General features: G+C 31.2%; 2 long non-coding RNA genes across 2 annotated transcripts; both read left to right on the top strand.

The window, feature by feature from the left end:
* On the top strand, nucleotides 3,229-3,742 carry LOC110266703. Its single transcript, XR_002354201.1, has 2 exons — nucleotides 3,229-3,379; nucleotides 3,503-3,742. It is a non-coding gene; the product is annotated as an uncharacterized LOC110266703 (long non-coding RNA).
* Nucleotides 4,880-5,767, top strand: LOC107617429. The gene is made up of 2 exons (XR_001614945.2): nucleotides 4,880-5,328; nucleotides 5,455-5,767. It is a non-coding gene; the product is annotated as an uncharacterized LOC107617429 (long non-coding RNA).

The raw sequence follows: 7,875 nt of genomic DNA, 5'->3' as shown, positions 1-7,875 counted from the left end.
ATACACTAAATACTCGTGATATTTATATATTAAAATATAATAATTATTAATTAATTATATATTTAAATTATCTTTAATTAAAAAAATAAAAAAATGCGTATTAATTTTTAAGAAAATACTGATATGAAAGTGATGTTTACTATAAAATATGTACATAAAGCGGAATTGATCTTAAATTAGGTTGGTTTTATTAAAATATTTTGCAGTTGTGTGGCAGTGCTGAGAGTTGTTTCAATGAATGCAATGAGAGATATGGTTCCATGGCCTATGCTTCACGTTGTATAATAAAACCATTATCCCAATGTGAATGCTTGTATGAATGTCCTGATATATAACCTTTGTTTATGACTTTATATATATATATAAGGCCCTCTTGAACATTAATAAAAATGGGTAGAGAATTGGCCTATACCACAATACAGGTTGGGATTTAATATTTTTGTTTTAAAATAACTCTCTCTTTTATTTCTGATCATACTTATAGAATCAAATCACACTTTATTTTGTCAAGTGTTAAAAAATTGGAGAGGATCCATTTCCGTGTGAAGGAGTATGGAATTCTCAATTATGTGATTATTTCCCAAATTCATATACAATCGAAGTTATTATGTCATTAATCAATAAGAAAAAGTACGAGGAGCCAAGATATGTTTTATACAATGTATACAATGGGACTAAATTGAAATTAAAATTAAATTAGAGATAATTAATTAATTTTAAGTAGTTTTTAATTTAAAATTTGAATCAAATTATGATTTCCGTTAGTTATAGAATCAAATTAGGATTACCTAATTAAATTAGAGGCAATTAATTAATTTTGAGTAGTTTCCAATTTAAATTTTGAATCAAATCATGATTCCCATCAGTTATGGAATCAAATTAGGATTACTTTCCTCTCTCAATACGCTGTGAACTTCTTCTCTCACTCTCTCCTCGAAGCAATAGCCGGTACAGTGCCGCCCACAGTTACCAGCCACCGTTGGACATCGCGCCGGCACTCTTCCGACTGGTGCCGTCGTCCGCACAAGCCACCGTACGTAGGGATGACGCGCATATTGTGTGAGTCGAGCTCGCGGCACCACAGCAACCCGGATGTCCAGCGCCTCCGTCGCCGCCGGTTTGTGCTTTCTTCCCGTCGCCGGATGTTCACTTTCTATGTGAACGTGGATGATTATTCTTGGGTGTTTAGTTGTAGACGATGATTGCTGGTTATGATTTATCTGACTATCACGGTTTCAAAATATTTTTTACACAGTCATTTGGTTGTTATCTAGTCATTTTATAAAGTAATTACGTTGTTATTTATACACGTTCACATTGGATGTTCGTTTTTGTGTGATTTTGGATGTTCACTTTCTCAGTTTTCGTAGATGTTTATTCTTCGAGTAATTCAACAAGACCCAAGCAGCAAGGTGGTGCTGGGATGACGCGAGCGCAGGGTGTTTGGGGCTGCAACTCACGTCGGCGACGCTGACAATTACAGGTCACGGATGTTCGGCCGTGTGAGGAGTGACAAAGGTTCTTCCGGTGAGGGCATTGGCGCGAGGAAGCGAAGTGCGACAGTTCCAGTCGGTAGAAACAGAGGCTACACGTCGCGCAGAAATAGAGCGGTGGGATGTAGGTTTTTCTGCGGAACAAACAATGAGGTTTTTTGGGGGTAGGGTAACGGTGGGTGATGAAAGGTTAATGTGAAAAAAATTGGGGTAAATTGGGGGTAGATATCACAAAACTAAACAAGTAACTAGAAATTAGGGATAATGATGTTTAATTTACATTATTAATACATATTCGGCCAAATAAATAACCCATTGTATATATTGTATAGATACCTCATTGTCTACCTAGCGGGACTCAATCAATAAAGAAACAAAAAAGTGTTCTGCTAGAATTTTTGTAACGGAGTTTGACATTGTCGTTAATACTGGTTCAGTGTTATGGTTGACTATTTTAACTCCAAAAATTTTTAAAATTGAATATGGGAGAACAAAGTGCTGGTGGTAAAAATAGTAGTGAAGTTCAAGATGCTCTGAATTAAAAAAAGGTTGTTGTAAACAATGTAGAGGTCGGGCTTACTACTTCCAATTCAATTAGGACAAAAAGCCGGTTTAAAAACATGGTTGCGATAGAGAACAATCAAGCTAAAAAGGAGCAATCAGAGGAAAGATTAAGAGCTCAGGAAAGTTTTCAACAATTAGGAAGCTGGCCAGGTGAAGGAAATTCAAAGATATATGTGGATGGTGATGAGACAATGGATCTTACGGTGGAAGGTGTCAGCCTTCAATTGACACCTCAGAAGATATGAAGATTCTATGATCGAATTGTCGGAAGTTTGGAGAGACTCTGATAATACAGAGCTTAAAAGAAATTTGCAGATCTCACTCCTCCGAAATTGCGCTCATTTGTGAAATTAAGAACCGCAATCTCGTCAAGTAAAGAGGAAGTTAAGTGCATGTGGCTTTAATGAGTGGTTTTTGGTGAACCCGAATGGTATTGCAGGAGGATTTCTTCATAGCTGCAAAAATTACTGACGCGGCAACAAACAAGGAAATGGTTGTTGATCAGAGTGCACCTCAGTAGCTTAGAACAAAACTCGATTGGTGCAATTTAATATACTTTCTAATGTCATAAATCAAATGCCAGAGAAAGTGGTAGTGATAGAGGATTTTAACGCCATAGTAAGTCAACGAAAAAAGGAGGGTGGATGTGATAAGTCCTCCTCTTCTATTACAGCTTTTACTAATTTCATTGATGGGAATGCTCTATTAAATATGGGTATGGTGGGAGGCCTTTCATATGGATAAATAGGAGAAGGGATTCTAAACTCATAAAGGAGAGAATTGATAGGGAATTGGCGAATGCAGAATGGTTGAAGGCTTATCCGGCAGCAACTATCCTAAGGCACTCGGATATTACCATATGTTGAAATTATAATTATATATTTTTTGTGGCCATTAAAATTTTTTTTTATCGATAATTGTATAATTGTCGCTAAAATTCTTTAACGACAAAACATAAGATGGTTAATGTATAATTGTTAGTATATATATTAGTAACTATTTTTATTGCCACTAAAAATAAAATAAATGATTACTAGAAATGATTTTTCGTAATAACAAAATAGTAATTAAGAGAATGAATTATGACTTCCAATCATTAGGCTTTTGAAAAATTAAAAATGATTATAAGTAACTTAACAGGGTTAGATTTAGATCGATTGAAATGAATCTCCACTTATATGTACCCTTTCATTTATTGGTGGAGGTGTACGCGCAAATAAAGGATATCAATTGAATAAGAATTGTTTTCATTGCACTCATTATTAGAAAGATGGTTAAGTTATCTTTGGGAAAACATTTCTTCCTTCTCATTTTGGTTTCAGGTTTATCATTTATTCATATCTTCGCTAAATTTTTCTTTTCTTTTTAGAGTATATATGCGCATATTCATATTTATAGAAAAACCTTTGACTATTTAGTTTTTTTTTTTTTTAATATCTTTGTAGTTGTAGCTATGAGAAGTCAAGTTACTGAAGGCAAATGGTGTAGAACAGAATTTTGGTTGCCATCTATTTGCAATGAAAAGGGCACATCTGACCATGATAAATGTCTTGAAGAATGCGATCAGAAATATGGTTTCATGAGCATTTTAGGACGTTGCAATTATAATTCCCTTTGTTCGTGTGTGTACAAATGTGTCAACGATGATCATTAATTAATTATAATTAATGGAATGTAATATATATGAAAAAGTTTAAGAACAACAATTTTATTAAATTTTGGCCAATATATAACTAATAAAAAAAAGTGAATAATTCCATACCATTAGATAAAATATCACACCATTAGATAAAATATCACACCATTAAAAATATCATTAATGACTACTTGATTGTTACAAATCACAAAAGTTGTTAGCCCTTAACACTCCTCTATAATATAAGCAGGGGAAGCTAGGCTATTATTGAAGGGGGGGCAAAGATTAGTAGTTAGTGATTAGTGAAGGTAGTCATTGCGACGGATAACAAAAATTATTTTTAGTAACAATAACATAATGATCATTATATATATCTTATTCAACTTATATTTTTGTGGCAATAATATATTTGTTGTTATTATTATATATTATAATGACAATTATATATTTTTTGCGGTCATTAAAAATATTTTTACTGACCATTGCTGCTAAAATACCTTTTAAAGACAAAATAAAAAAACGACTAATGTCTAATTGTCGATAGATATATTAGCAGCTATTTTTATTACTGTTAAAAAAAAGTCACTATAAATTTTTTATTTAATAGCTAATATAAAAACTGGACAAGAAAAGAAGATCGAGTTTTAAATCTGGTTCTAGATTAAAGGGCGTGGATCGCGAATTCGGTTTCACTTAGAGCAACCAGGTCCGGTTTGGGTTGAGCTAATTTGCTCTGGCCGCCCAGACCATGTCCAAAAAAATTAAAAATGCTACAAATTTTTGTAATTACCAAACGTACAATTCTAAACATAGTGTCATTTCAATATAACCTTTCATATAAATCATGGGATTATATTCTTATCTGATTTAAAAACATGGGATTATATTCATTATGTTATAGTTATTTAACCTAGCAATATATAATAAATTCTTTAACTTTTCAAAAGTACTAAATCATACATGTTTTCATAACCTTTCATAAATATCAAACTATATATATTCTTTATTATCTCACTTTGGCTACATATACAATTATTAAGAAATTTTAAGTTAAGAGTAATCTAAAGATGGTACTTATTATTAAACAGCACTTAATAATGAAGAGATAAAATAGTAAAATAATTTTCAATATTGAGACAAAACCAAATTAATTAGCTAGGTTCATATCTAAATCTATTAGATATTGAAACTCGTTCCATAGTTGACTCCAATTTGAATGAATGTCCGTGCCAAAAGTAGTTGTTTTATCCAGACAATCTGCAACACTATTTGCATTCCTCTGAATTAAAAAAATAGAGATTCTCCAATTCCAATTCATAACCTCCTGTGCTTTGCCAAATTCTATTCCGAAATATCCTTACTAAGCATTCTTTAGTTTATTAAGAAAAGAGCTTCTAAACGGTCTGTTTCACAAATAACCTCACGAAATCCGCTATCCCAAGTTAGAAGTAAACCACTCCAAATCGGACTATTTTTTTTCCTAATATATATACCTTTAATTTCTCACTTCTTCGAGTTGCACACACAAAAGAAAATATTGAAAAGAGAAATTATTCACATACATTGCACTTTTTTAAAAAAACATGGCTAAATTATCGTTGGCAAACGTTTTCTTACTTATACTTTTGGTTTCAGGTTTTCGATCTTCATAATCTCTTCATTTCTTTTCCCTTTTTGGAGTATATATATTATTTAAATAATGTTCTGTATATTCTACATACTAAAATGTAAATTATTTAGCTTTGTTTTAATATTTTGCAGTTGTCGCAAGGACAAAAAAAGTGGGCGGAAGAGTGAAATGTCAAGCAGGTTGGTCAAGCATAGATTGCGAAAAAAATTCTAACGATAATTATTGTAATAGGGAATGCAAAAACAAAAAGGGTTTACAGGCATATGGACAATGCCGAAACTCCCTTTGTGTATGCACCTTCAAATGTCCTACTAAATACTAATTAATTACTTAATATAATCATGATTAGAATTTCCATAATCGTCATGAGAAAGATTATTATAAAGTATTATTGTAATATTCAAGAGACAAAAAAAAATTATCAAACATCCCATTACGAAGACACCAAAAAAAAAACTCATTATAATTATTATCCTTTATCATCATACAGTAGATAAAATATATGCTTATTGTAATATTCTACTATATATAAAGGAAATTTCTCTTTATTAGTATTAATTTTTTCTCTAAAATAATTTTTTATGAGTAATGCTAGGGAACCAAAAGGGTATTAGTCAAAAACCAGTCAAATACTTTTGGGTGAATCTAAAATCTGTACGAGTTAATATATATGGATGTTTCTTCTGCTAAGTATCAGAATGTTTTTTTTTATACTAAATGGATGTTTTTTTATATATTTTTCGAATATTTTTGTATTGCAAATGTGAATGTCTCTATTTCTTTAAGAATTTCATTTTTTTTTTAAATTTTATAAATATTTAATTATTTTTGTTAAAATATAATTGAATGTTTCTTTTGTTAAGTATTAAGATGTTTTTTTAAATGAATATTTTTTTATAATTCTATAATTGTGTAGTTTGCAGTCTCTTTAATCATCAAAACAGCACCCTAATATCGCAAAACGCAAAGAGCAACATCTGCAACAAAAAAAACATGAAATAAAAATAAAAAATAAAATTTTATTATTTTCACTTTTTTTTTATAAAATTTAAAAATAAAAAACACTAAAAATAAAATAAAAATAAAAAAGCAAAAGCGCATCCTTAGATTACTATCAATTAAACTCTACAAATCAAAGTCAACATTTTTCCTGTACACTTGCTACTTGGATTGAACACAGTTTAGGTGTTTAAAGATCAATGAAACTCAATTGTTTCATCTTTCTTCAATCTTCATTGATTCAATTGAAGTATGGCGGCAACTGTGTCGGAAGATGGTGGCTCCTCCTCGGAATCGGCATTGATATTCATGGGGACAGGTTGCTCCAGCGCTATCCCCTATTCGAGGTGCCTTATCTCTCCCTCTCATCCTCTCTGTCACGTTTGCTTCCAATCGCTCTCTCTCCCTCCCAACCGAAACGTGGAGTGCGTCATTGACGCGCTGAAGCTTGCAGAGGCGCGTGATGATCGCTTTCTTGCGAGTGATGCCGCGGTTGAGGGTGGATAGAGTTTGAAGGAGGTGGTTGAGGAGGGAAGAGGAGAAGGTTTCGTCGGTGACGAAGTCGAAGGTGGATTTCGTTTTGAAGCAGTTGTCTTGGATGCGCTTGCTGAGGGCGTTGCGAAGAGCATGGAAGTCGTCGGCGCTTCCAGCAGCATTGGTGTGAGAGAGAGGTCTGTGTGTGATTGTTGGAGGTGGATAGGTTAACGTGAGAGAGAAGAAGAAGGCTTTTATAGGTTTTAATTATGTTTATTTAATTAATTTTAAATTTTTAAATTTTGAATTTAAAGAATTTAAAATTAATTATTAATATAAATTAACGTGGTTTTGTTTAGTTTTTGGCTGATAACCTCTTGTTTCATATACTTTTCCATTTTTTATATATTATAATATTTTCTCTATTCTCATACTTGAACCAAACTCTATTGGTTAACTTAAGAGATCGAAGTACTTATTATTTGACTACTAATATGTCACTATGATATTATCGATCTATTAATAATATTTTTTTCTATTTTTTTCCTGAAACATATTATTTAATTAGTGATATGTATTATTAGAAACAAATACAGAAAATAAGTGTTAATTAAAAAAGAAAAAATTGGCTGAGAGAATATTAACTACTAGATGAGAGAAAAAATGATGTTGTAAATTAATGTAGATAAGCAAATTACAAATTTACATACGTTGATTTGGAGAATGTGACATTAGGTTTATGGCCAAACAAAAATTATGTATTTCAGTCTTCATCTAATTAACACATTGTAGAGTAGGTTGAATATCCCATATGAAAAGTAACTATAAAAATGTAAATTAATTTGACACTTAGTAAAAATTGAATTTATTTAAAACAATTGTTTAACAAAAAGTTATTTTTGGTAATTTTATCGAAATAATCTAAATTTTTATGGAGATTAAATTATTTATATCTAGACGCCAAAAAAAATTATTTATATCTCTTAAAGTTAAAATCATCCATTTCTAAGAGTTAATTTGGATAAATAACTTAATTAAGATTTTCTGAAAAATTAACTTATAACATAGGAGCTTATATT

The sequence above is a fragment of the Arachis ipaensis genome, chromosome B09 (genome assembly GCF_000816755.2).
Source record: "Arachis ipaensis cultivar K30076 chromosome B09, Araip1.1, whole genome shotgun sequence".
NCBI lineage: Eukaryota > Viridiplantae > Streptophyta > Magnoliopsida > Fabales > Fabaceae > Arachis > Arachis ipaensis.
This window is presented reverse-complemented; position numbering and strand designations above follow the sequence as displayed.